Raw genomic sequence first — 12,858 nt, 5'->3', positions numbered from 1 at the left:
GGTTCGCTGTCGGCCTCTTGGGGTCTGTGGAAGAATTCCCGGAGCCTCATTCGCCTGATGAATTCCTCCGTATCTGCCGCGAGACTGATGGGGTCCATTTTGGTGGTGGTGCAGAAATTGAGCCCTCTGCTGAGGACTTCGATTTCGTCTGGTTGAAGGGTGTAGTCTGACAAGTTGACAATGGATTTCCCTGTATTGTTTTCGACTGTTGTACCGGGAGAAGCTTGATTGCTGCTGGTGGTGATGCCAAGTTTCTCAAGCTTCCTGTTCTTGGTGTGCATGTAGGTGGCATAGTATTGCTGTCTCATCTGTTTGGCGGTGTTCCGCAGCTGGTCTGCTGTGTCCTGAGCGCAAGTTGAGAATATGGCCTCTCTCTTGGTTTCCAGGTTGCGTCGACTGCTGTAGAGTTGGTGTACGAGGTGTTTGAGGAGTGTGACAGAGGTGCGGTGGCAGAGTCTTTCAGCGTAGTCTGTGTTGTAAGTCGACTTGAGTGGGTTTTTGATCTGTAGTCCTTTCGGGATCTTGTCTGCTTTTTTGCATCTTTGTAGAAACTGAATGTCAGTGTCTATATGCGCGATCTTCCTGGAGATCCTCTCCACTTTGAGCCGGCAGTTTGCGGTGTCAATGGTAGCCATGATGTGGAGATGCCGGCGTTGGACTGGGGTGAGCACAGTAAGAAGTCTTACAACACCAGGTTAAAGTCCAACAGGTTTGTTTCAAACACGAGCTTTCGGAGCACGGCTCCTTCTTCAGGTGAATGGAAAGGCTTGTTCCAGAAATGTTTATATAGACACAGTCAGAGATGCCCCGGAATGCGAGCACCTGCAGGCAATCAAATCATCAAAGATGCAGAGAGAGAGGTAACTCCAGGTTAAAGAGGTGTGAATTGTCCCAAGCCAGTTCAGTCGGTAGGCCTCTGCAAGTCCAGGCTTGTTGGTGGGGGCCGAATGTAATGCGACATGAATCCCAGATCCCGGTTGAGTCCGCATTCATGCGTGCGGAACTTAGCTATAAGTTTTTGCTCAGCAATTTTGCGTTGTCGCGTCTCCTGAAGGCCTCCTTGTAGAATGCTGACCCGGAGATCAGAGGCTGAATGTCCTTGACTGCTGAAGTGTTCCCCAACTGGAAGGGAACAGTCCTGCCTGTTGATAGTCGCACGATGCCCGTTTATTCGTTGTCGCAGTGTCTGCATGGTCTCGCCAATGTACCACGCTTCGGGACATCCTTTCCTGCAGCGTATGAGGTAGACTACATTGGTCGAGTCGCACGAGTATGCGCCGCGTACCTGGTGGGTGGTGTTTCCACGTGTAATGGTGGTGTCCATGTCGATGATCTGGCATGTCTTGCAGAGATTACCCTGGCAGGGTTTTGTGGTGTTGTGGTTGCTGTTCTGAAGGCTGGGTAATTTGCTGCAAACAATGGTTTGTTTGAGGTTGCGCGGTTGTTTGAAGGCCAGTAGTGGGGGTGTGGGGATGACCTTGGCAAGATGTCCATCCTCGCTGATGATGTGTTGGAGGCTGCGAAGAAGATGTCGTAGTTTCTCCGCCCCAGGAAAGTACTGGACGACGAAGGGTACTCTGTCAGTGGTGTCCCGTGTTTGTCTTCTGAGGAGGTCGGTGCGGTTTTTTGCTGTGGCGCGGTGGAACTGTCGATCAATGAGTCGAGCGCCATATCCCGCTCGTACGAGGGCATCTTTCAGCATCTGTAGGTGTCTGTTGCGCTCCTCCTTGTCTGAGCAGATCCTGTGTATACGGAGGGCTTGTCCATAGGGGATGGCTTCTTTAATGTGTTTCGGGTGAAAGCTGGAGAAGTGGAGCATCGTGAGATTATCTGTGGGCTTGCGGTAAAGCGAGGTGCTGAGGTGACCGTCCTTGATGGAGACGAGTGTGTCCAAGAATGGAACTGAATTTGGAGAATAGTCCATGGTGAGTTTGATGGTGGGATGGAACTTATTGATGTCATCGTGTAGTCGTTTCAGTGATGTCTCGCCGTGGGTCCAAAGGAAAAAAATGTCATCGATGTATCTGGTGTATAGCATCGGTTGAAAGTCCTGTGTGGTGAGGAAGTCCTGTTCAAACTTGTGCATGAAGATGTTGGCATATTGAGGTGCAAATTTGGTCCCCATGGCTGTTCCGTGCGTCTGGATGAAGAATTTGTTGTCGAAGGTGAAGACGTTGTGGTCCAGAATGAAACGGATGAGTTGCAGAATTGCGTCTGGAGATTGGCAGTTGTCGGTGTTGAGGACTGAGGCTGTTGCAGCAATGCCGTCGTCATGGGGGATGCTGGTGTAGAGTGCCGAGACATCCATTGTGACGAGGAATGTTCCTGGTTCAATTGGTCCATGGGTGCTGAGTTTCTGTAGGAAGTCCGTCGTGTCGCGACAGAAGCTGGGTGTACCTTGTACGATGGGTTTCAAGATGCCCTCGATGTGGCCAGAGAGGTTCTCACACAGGGTCCCATTGCCTGAAACGATAGGACGGCCTGGTGTGTTGGCCTTGTGTATTTTCGGGAGGCAGTAGAGATCTCCAATGCGGGGATTACGAGGGATGAGAGCACGTAGGGTGTTCTGAAGGTCTGGATCTAAGGTCTTGATCAGTCTGCTGAGTTGGCGGATGTGTTCCTTGGTTGGATCTGCGGGTAACTGCCTGTAGTGTTCCTGGTTGTCGAGTTGTCGGTATACTTCTTTGCAGTAGTCTGTTCTGTTCAGTATGACGGTGGCCCCTCCTTTGTCTGCTGGTTTGATGACGATGTTGCGGTTGGTCTTGAGAGTGCGGATGGCGTTGCGTTGTGCTTGGGTGACGTTTGAGGCTGCCTTGTGATTGCGAGTGATGAATCTGGCATTGACACGACTTCTGACGGCTTGAGCATACATGTCGAGTCTAGGGCAGCGGCCTTCCGGAGGAGTCCAATTTGACTCTTTCCTTTTCGGTTGCTGCACTGCAGATCTCGCGGTCTGCTGTTCCGGTTCATTGGTCGTGTCCCTGGGTTCGCTGTCGGCCTCTTGGGGTCTGTGGAAGAATTCCCGGAGCCTCATTCGCCTGATGAATTCCTCCGTATCTGCCGCGAGACTGATGGGGTCCATTTTGGAAGTCTGCAGAGGGATTTGGATAGGTTAAGTGAATGGGCTAGGGTCTGGCAGATAGAATACAATGTTGACAAATGTGAGGTTATCCATTTTGGTAGGAATAACAGCAAATGCGTTTATTATTTAAACGATAAAATATTAAAGCATGCCGATGTGCAGAGAGACCTGGGTGTGCTAGTGCATGAGTCACAGAAAGTTGGTTTACAGGTGCAACAGGTGATTAAGAAGGCAAATGGAATTTTGTCCTTTATTGCTAGAGGGATGGAGTTTAAGACTAGGGAGGTTATGTTGCAATTGTATAAGGTGTTAGTGAGGCCACACCTGGAGTATTGTGTTCAGTTTTGGTCTCCTTACTTGAGAAAGGACATACTGGCACTGGAGGGTGTGCAGAGGAGATTCACTAGGTTAATCCCAGAGCTGAAGGGGTTGGATTATGAGGAGAGGTTGAGTAGACTGGGACTGTACTCGTTGGAATTTAGAAGGATGAGGGGGGATCTTATAGAAACATTTAAAATTATGAAGGGAATAGATAGGATAGATGCGGGCAGGTTGTTTCCACTGGCGGGTGAAAGCAGAACTAGGGGACATAGCCTCAAAATAAGGGGAAGTAGATTTAGGACTGAGTTTAGGAGGAACTTCTTCACCCAAAGGGTTGTGAATCTGTGAAATTCCTTGCCCAGTGAAGCAGTTGAGGCTCCTTCATTACATGTTTTTAAGGTAAAGATAGATAGTTTTTTGAAGAATAAAGGGACTAAGGGTTATGGTGTTCGGGCCGGAAAGTGGAGCTGAGTCCAGAAAAGATCAGCCATGATCTCATTGAATGGCGGAGCAGGCTCAAGGGACCAGATGGCCTACTCCTGCTCCTAGTTCTTATGTTCTTATGAACCCTTAGGGAGCAGTGACCACAAGATGATGGAATTTACACTGCAGTTTGAGAGGGAGAAGCTGCAATCAGATGTAACGGTACTACAAGTAAATAAGGGTAACTACAAAGACATGAGAGAGGAGCTGGCCAGAGTTGATTGGAAAAGGAGCCTAGCAGGGATGACAGTGGAACATCAATGGCAGGGGTTTTGGGGGGTTATTAGGGGGGCACAACAGAAATTCTTCCCAAGGAGGAGGAAACATGCTAAGGGGAGGACAAGGCATCCATGGATGATGAGGGATGGCAAGGACAGCGCAAAAGCTAAAGAAAAAACATACAAAGTGGTGAGGATTAGTGGGAAACCAGAGGATTGGGAAGTCTTTAAAAGCAAGCAGAGGACAACTAAAAAAGCAATAAGGGGGAGACGATGAAGTATGAGTGCAAACTACCTAGTAATATAAAGGAAGATAGGAAGAGATTTTTTTAATATATAAAAGGTAAGAGAGAGGCAAAAATAGACATTGGACCAATAGAAAATGTGGCTGGAGAAGTAATAATAGGAAACAAAGAAATGGCAGATGATCTGAATAGTTACTTTGCATCAGTCTTCATGGTGGAAGACACCAGTGGGATGCCAGAGCTCCAAGAGAAACAGGGGCAGAGGTGAGTGCAGTGACATCACCATGGAGAGGGTTCTAGGGAAACTGAAAGTCTGAAGGTGGATAAGTCACCTGGACCGGATGGTCTACACCCCAGGGTCCTAAAAGAAATACTTGAGGAAATTGTGGAGGCATTAGTGATGATCTTTCAAGAATCACTGGAGGCAGGAAGGGTTCCAGTGGACTGGAAGATGGCTAATGTAACACCACTGTTTGAGAAGTGGTAGAAGATGGGAAATCATAGGCTGGTTAGCCTGACTTTCGGTCATTGGTAAGATTGTAGAGTCTGTTATTAAAGATGAGATCGCGAAGCACTTGGAAGTGCATGGTAAAATAGGACTGAGTCAGCACGGCTTTGTCAAAGGGAGGTCGTGTCTAACAAATCTATCAGAGTTCTTTGAGGAGGTAACAAGGAAGTTAGGCAAAGGAGAACCAGTGGACGTGATTTATTTAGATTTCCAGAAGGCCTTTGGCAAGGTGCCGCATAGGAGACTGTTAAATAAGTTAAGAACTCGTGATGTTCAGGATAAGATCCTGGCATGGATAAAGGATTCGCTGACTTGCAAAAGGCAGAGAATGGGTATAAAGGGGTCTTTTTCAGGATGGCAGCCAGTGACTAGTGGTTTAGCTCAGGGGTCTGTGCTGGGACCACAACTTTTTACAATATACATTAATGATATGGAAGAAGGTACTGAAGGCACTGCTGCTAAGTTTGCAGATGATGCAAAAGATCTATAGAGGGACGGGTAGTATTGAGGAAGCAAGGGGGCTGCAGAAGGACTTGGGTAATCTCGGAGAGTGGGCAATGAAATGGCAAATGAAATGCAATGTGGAAAAGTGTGAGGTTTTGCACTTTGGAAGGAGGAATTTAGGCATAGACTATTTTCTAAATGGGGAAATGCTTCGGAAAGCAGAAGCACAAAGGGACTTGGGAGTCCTTGTTCACGATTCTCTTGAGATTAATGTGCAGGTTCAGTTGGCAACTAAGAAGGCCAATGCAATGTCAGCATTCATGTCAAGAGGGCTAGAATATAAGACCAGGGATGTACTTCTGAGGCTGTATAAGGCTCTAGTCAGACCCCATTTGGAGTATTGTGAGCAGTTTTGGGCCCCATATCTAAGGAAGGATGTTCTGGCCTTGGAAAGGGTCCGGAGGAGGTTCACAAGAATGATCCTTGGAATGAAGAACTTGTTGTATGAATAACATAAGAACTAGGAGTAGGCCATCTGGCCCCTCGAGCCTGCTCCGCCATTCAATGAGATCATGGCTAATCTTTTTTGGACTCAGCTCCACTTTCCAGCCCGAACACCATAACCCTGAATCCCTTTATTCTTCAAAAAAACTATCTATCTTTATCTTAAAAACATTTAATGAAGAAGCCTCAACTGCTTCACTGGGCAAGGAATTCCATAGATTCACAATCCTTTGGGTGAACTAGTTCCTCCAAAGCTCAGTCCTAAACGTTTGAGGACTCTGGGTCTGTGCTCATTGGAGTTTAGAAGGATGAGAGGGGATCTTATTGAAATTTACAAGATACTGCAAGGCCTGGATAGAGTGGATGTGGAGAGGATGTTTCCACTTGTAGGAAAAATTAGAACCAGACGGCACCATCTCATACTAAAGGAACAATCCTTTAAAACAGAGATGAGGAGGAATTTCTTCAGCCAGAGGGTGGTGAATCTGTGGAACTCCGTGCCACAGAATGCTGTGGAGGCCAAATCACTGAGTGTCTTTAAGACAGAGACAGATAGGTTCTTGATTAATAAGGGGATCGGGGTTATGGAGAGAGGGCAGGAGAATGGGGATGCAAAAATATCAGCCATGACTGAATGGCAGAGCAGACTCGATGGGCCAAGTGGCCTAATTCTGCTCCAATGTCTTTTGTCTTGTGGTGGGACAGTTATATGAGGAGAGATTGAATAGGTTAGGATTGTTATCACTGGATAACAGAAGAATGAGGGGGGGGGGGGATCTCATAGACATAGAGACTTATAAAATTCTAACAGAGCTAGACAGGGTAGATGCAGGAAAGATGTTCCTGATGGTGGCTGTGTCAAGAAACAGGGGTCACAGACTGAAGATTCAGGGTAAACCATGTCGGACTGAGATGAGGAGACATTTCTTCACCCAAAGAATGGTGAGTGGAATTAATTATTACAGGAAGTAGTTGATGCTAAAACATTGAATATATTCAAGTGGTGGCTAGATATAGCATTTGGGGAGAATGGGATCAAAGGCTATGGGGAGAAAACAGGATGATGCCATTGAGTTGGATAATCAGCCATGATTGTGATAAATGGCGGAGCAGGCTCGAAGGACCAAATAGCCTCCTCTTTCTCCTATCTTCTATGTATCTAATGAGGGCCAGGAAACACCCGGCTATTCTTTCATGCTATGTGTAGATCATGCCGATTGTTTCAAGTCTGTGTGGTTTGGGTGGGGACTTGTAGATTCTGGTGTTTCAATGTATCTGCTGTCTTTGTCCTTCTTGTTGGTAATGGTTCTGTGTTTGGTAGGTGCTGTCAAAGGTGCCTTGATGAATTCTACGTTTCTGTGACTGTGCATCAGTGATAGAGGGAATTACTGTTTAAGTTAATGGATGTGTCCCGATCAAGTCGACTATTTTTCCGCAATGGTGTCAAACTGATTAAGTGTGGTTGAAGCCAGACATTATTGAATATTGTGCAATCATCAGCAAACAACCCAACCTTATGATGGAAAGAATGTCATCAGCAGCCCTGATGATGGTTGGGCCTAGAACACTATCTTGAGGAACTGCTGAAGCAATGTCCTGTCCAGGTGGCCTCATTATGAATGTGTAGCTGCACTCTCAAGGCTCACAAATTAGTTCGCAAAACCCTGTTCAGACAGGCTGGAGTGAAGTGTTAGCTTTGATCGATCAACATATTTACGAGCTTATAAGTAATTCTTTCTTTGATCTGCTTTTTCAATGTCTGGATGTGTATTTTGAAAAGATTATAAGGTGTGAAGCAAGGTAAAATTTCTGTTATTGATACTATAATGGCTCTGATCATATGATCAGATTTGGAAGAGCAGCAATCATTTTCAAAGCAGAATTTTGATTATTTATTTAGTTTCATCATCATTTCAAGACTCGCCATTGCTCATTCGCTCTGTAATAGTGTATAGTGATTCCTCTGATCCTCTGAGGGTCATGAACCATAAGTCCTTGAAAAGCTAGATCGATTCCACAATAATTGTAAGAGGGGATATGAAACGGTTACTCTGACAATGCAACCGGCCGGTCGGGAGTGCAGATTGCAGGCTTGCTATCCACACCCTTGCTGGAAAAAAATTGCTGGATTTGGGAATGATAGCAGGAATTACAAAAAAGGACCCCAGAGTCAGCCTGACTCTGCAAACTTCCAGCCCCATGTTACAATTCAGAAAATTCACCTCTTGCATAGTTAATTGAACCTTTTCCCCCATAACTGGTTTATTTGATATTGTTATTCTTGCACTTAATATTTTTCTGACACTCCAGTGCATTACGGAGGGTAGCAGCATTGGTGGTGGTGCCACTTGAATACCCTCTGGCATCACTTGAAGAATAGAGTGATTTGCTGATGTCCTAGTTGACATTTCTCCCTCAGCCACCACTAAAAGCAAATCAACTGATCGTTGATCTCACTTTTGTTTTGGGAAATCCTATTGTGTATACAATGGCTCTTGCATTTGCTGATATTGCAGCAGTAATTACACTTCCAAAGCAATTTATTGGCTGTGGAAGGACCGGTAGCACAATGGTTAGCACTATTGCTTCACAGAGCCAGGGTCCCAGGTTCAATTCCTGGCTTGGGTCACTGCCTGTGCAGAGTCTGAACGTTCTCCCTGTGTCAACGTGGGTTTCCTCGAGTGCTCCGGTTTCCTCCCACAAGTCCCGAAAGACGTGCTGTTCTGTAAATTGGACATTCTGAATTCTCCCTCAGTGTACCCAAGCAAGTGCCAGAGTGTGGCGACTAGAGGATTTTCACAGTAACTTTTGCAGTGTCAATGTAAGCCTACTTGTGACAATAATAAAGATTATTATTATTAAATATCCAATACAACACTATATGAATGCAATTTTTTTATTTTTTAAGTTCGCCAACATTAAAACTTTATCATTTCGTTAAAACAGTACTAAAAATGCAAATCAACATTATGACCTTCCATTTGCAATTTTGTATGCGGACAGCTATTGAGTGCATGACACAAGATTGTGCTAATATTGCTGCCAGTAAGCTCCCTCAGCAATTCAGTAATCTAATGCAGAGAGTAACTGAGCGATACTCACCAGGAATGTCCACAAACTGTGCTTAGTGCGATAATCACAGTCAGAGTGTGATAGTGACACTACAGTTAGTTTCAGTGCTCTTGCAGGAACATTAGCCTAGATTTGTGAAAGGTATATGGCCACCGAGTGAAATTGAATTGAATGCCCGCTTTAAACGGCTCAATGATGAATCAAAATCACTTGAGCAAGTACTCATGGAAATGTGTATCCAAGCGAAAATGGTGATGAGCCATCAATTGCACGAGAGACGAGTTGCGATACAAAGGTTAGGCTTTAATAAGCTAGAACTTAGCCCTGCGGTTGAGTCCGGGGGTGACCAGCCACGTCGGGAGAGGGGATCCGGAGGACGACTTCCTGGGGAAGACAAGAAGACGTTCATGAGGTGTTTGATTTGTTGCGGTACAGAGGAGTGAGCGGATAGAATGTAGGGCATCGGGGATAACCTCTTGCCATCGGGAAATAGGGAGATCTCTGGACCGGAGGGCCAGTAGTATGGCCTTCCAGATGGTACCATTCTCCCGCTCGACCTGTCCGTTATGGACGACCGCCGGGCGTTCCGACTATTTATACCTCGGTATGGAGGCGAGGTTAACTCAGCCTCTCGACCAATCGGAGAGCCGTCACATGACTGGTCTCAACCAATCGGTCGAGAGGCACATGACCGACCAGGGCCAATGGTAAGCCGGTGTTCTGCACCAATGGCAGACAGCTATGCAAATCATACCACCACATTCACCCCTTGCGGAGAAAGAAGCCGGGGGGGTGGGGTATCAACGAGAGCCGGTGGGGGGGGGGGGGGGGGGGGGGGGGGGGGAGAAAGAGAACTGGTGGTATGAGTAGCAGCCGGGAGAACAAAAATTTTCTCTCCTTTTCTTTAATTACATTTTTGGCTTCCCACTGGCCCAGACAATTAGCAATATTACACAAAGTCCCAACAAAGTCCATGGAGCTGTTGAAATTTAGATCGATTCGATCAGTCTTTTCGTGGCCCATGACGTTCTGGCAGACCGCCGCAGTGGAGTAGGTGACGTCGGTTCAGCCGATGGTGGTGGTTCCGCTGACGTCCTGGAGTCCGGGAGCGATGGTCCTTGAATAGTCTCCGTCACCCGAGCTGGCTGCGGAGACGCCATGGATGGGGAAGGGGTGACCTGGGTGGGGAGCTGGGGGGGAAAAAACAGGGGGAGGGGGGGAAGGCCGCCAGCCGGCGGGTGCCAGGTCTCGGAGGGAGACCGTGTCCTGCTGACCGTCGGGGTACTCCACATACGCATACTGCAAGTTAGCGTGGAGTAACTGGACTTGTTCCAACAACGGGTCGGACTTGTGCACCCGCACATGCTTCCGGAGCAAGATGAGTCCGGGGGTGACCAGCCACGTCGGGAGAGGGGATCCGGAGGACGACTTCCTGGGGAAGACAAGAAGACGTTCATGAGGTGTTTGATTTGTTGCGGTACAGAGGAGTGAGCGGATAGAATGTAGGGCATCGGGGATAACCTCTTGCCATCGGGAAATAGGGAGATCTCTGGACCGGAGGGCCAGTAGTATGGCCTTCCAGATGGTACCATTCTCCCGCTCGACCTGTCCGTTAACCCGGGGGTTATAGCTGGTCGTCCTGCTAGAGGCAATGCCACTGTTGAGCAGGAATTGACGCAGCTCGTCGCTCATAAAGGAGGACCCCCGATCGCTGTGTATGTACGCGGGGTAGCTGAACAGGGAGAAGATGGAGAGGAGGGCGTAAATGACGGTCGATGTGGACATGTCGGGGCAGGGAATGGTGAAGGGGAGGCGGGAGAATTTGTCAATTACCACCAGGAAGTAAATGTTGCGGTTGTTAGAGGGAAGGGGCCCCTTGAAGTCAATGCTGAGATGTTCGAAGGGGCGGGATGCTTTGATCAGGTGTGCGTGCTCGAGGCGGTAGAAGTGCGGTTTGCACTCGGCGCAGATGTGGCAGTCACGGGTTACTGTCCTGACTTCCGCGATGGAGAAAGGCAGGTTGCAGTCCTTAATGAAATGGTAGAGACGGGTCACCCCTGGATGGCAGAGGTCCGCGTGGAGGGAGCGGAGGCGGTCTATCTGCACGCTGGCGCAGGTACCGCGGGACAGGGCATCAGGAGGCTCATTGAGCTTCCCAGGACGATACAAGATCTCATAGTTGTACGTGGACAACTCGATCCGCCACCGTAAAATCTTGTCATTCTTAATCTTGACCTTTTGTGCATTATCAAACATGAAGGCTACTGACCGTTGGTCTGTGAGGAGGGTAAACCTCCTGCCGGCCAAATAGTGCCTCCAACGTCGCACCGCTTCGACTATGGCCTGGGCTTCCTTTTCCACAGAGGGGTGGCGGAGTTCGGAAGCCTGGAAAGTTCTGGAGAAGAAGGCCACGGGTCTGCCCGCTTGGTTCAGGGTGGCCGCCAGAGCAACTTCTGATGCGTTGCTCTCGACCTGGAAGGGGAGGGACTCGTCGATGGCGCGCATCGTGGCCTTTGCGATGTCCGCTTTGATGCGGCTAAAGGCCTGGCAGGCCTCAATCGACGGCGGGAAGGTCGTGGTTTGAATGAGGGGACGGGCCTTGTCAGCTGTTGCACGTTTTACTATGGGCGTAAAACGCGTTTATTGGAGTGTATTAACACGCCTCCGAGTTCGACGTGTGCTTAACACTGCTAGGCTCTGTTCTATGTAATTATTTAGCTCTGGAGTCGCCAGTTGCCGTATAGGCAACGTCACAAGTATTCCAAGGTCAAGTTCAAAGTAATAAAGACGATACACCGATTAGTAAAGTTCAAACGATCAATATTTATTATACAGTTATAATAAATACTCATGCACACTAAGAGACTAAGCTATAACTAAACTTAAGCAAACAGAATACTTATCTAACAGGAACAGGCAAGGTCAGAGAACGAGGCCTTCGTCCTGGTTTTGTCTGCAGCCTTCAGCAAGCGTTCTGGTACTTGGGAGTCTAGTGGGCTTGGATCGCGTAGCGAGCGTTGAACTTACGGTTTCGGCGGCTGGTGCTCAACGGCTGGAGTCAGGATGCCAGGTGTCAGTCGGAGCCGGAGCACGGGTTTAACAGACCGGACAACACGAGGTCCCTATCTTTTATAGGGGTTCCGTTGTCCTTCCCTCTTCTCGGGCGGGCTCTACCTATTGGATCAATTTCTTATCGATACTGGATTAATTCCCCAATGCGAGGGGGTCTCCGTGATGGAGGGGGCGTTTCTTATGTCCTTTTGTTTGGAGGTTTCTGGTGCCTCGATGTCTGGGTCTTGATTAGAATGTGTCCATTCAGAACCAAATGTATCTATTGTGTGGGTGTTCAAGTCTGATGGCCTCATTAGCATGCAAAGCGTTTTGCCATTTGCACCTAGCTAAGGTCTTTTCACCTGAGCCCAAACTGGTTTCTGCTGCTGCAGAATGCAAACTGCTCTTTGCAGACTGCTGTTCTGGCTAAACTGTCTGTTTCCCAGCAGTCTTCCATTTTAGTTTGGCTCAGTGTCCATTTTGCGTGGCCAGCATGGCTACATTCCCTCCTTGTGATCCTCACAATCATACTATTGTGAAGGATCACCTATGTACTTTGCCTCCTTGTGTTCTGACCTCTTGCCAGTTCCTGTTCTACTCTGTTCTAAACTATGGGAAGAAGAGAAAAAAAAATTTTAACTAACATTTCTACTTGGCCCTATGTCAAAAGGGACATGCATTACTACAATTGGGAACCTCTACCTATCACTATTAACCTTAACCTTAACTTAAACATTTAATCACTCTAAAATCTTAACCATTCACACCACAACATCACACTTCCCAACTCGGCAGTCGAGTATGGAACAATATAATACATGGCTGAATTTTTATTTACAGAGTGTTGTAATCAGTGAGGGGTTGAGGGGTTTGGTGGAATCCGAAGATGGGGGATTGCACTCTATAGATGGGTGAGGTGCTGGAACGAGA

The 12,858-nt window shown here is 47.7% G+C and overlaps 1 protein-coding gene across 1 annotated transcript in view; it reads left to right on the top strand.

The window, feature by feature from the left end:
* The window catches only part of LOC119962094 (low-density lipoprotein receptor-related protein 1-like), a 2,271,162-nt gene that overhangs the window by 1,883,761 nt on the left and 374,543 nt on the right, over positions 1–12,858 (top strand).

The sequence above is a fragment of the Scyliorhinus canicula genome, chromosome 2 (assembly GCF_902713615.1).
Source record: "Scyliorhinus canicula chromosome 2, sScyCan1.1, whole genome shotgun sequence".
Lineage (NCBI taxonomy): Eukaryota > Metazoa > Chordata > Chondrichthyes > Carcharhiniformes > Scyliorhinidae > Scyliorhinus > Scyliorhinus canicula.
Note: the sequence above shows the minus strand (reverse complement) of the source record. Positions and strands in the feature narration are given on the sequence as shown.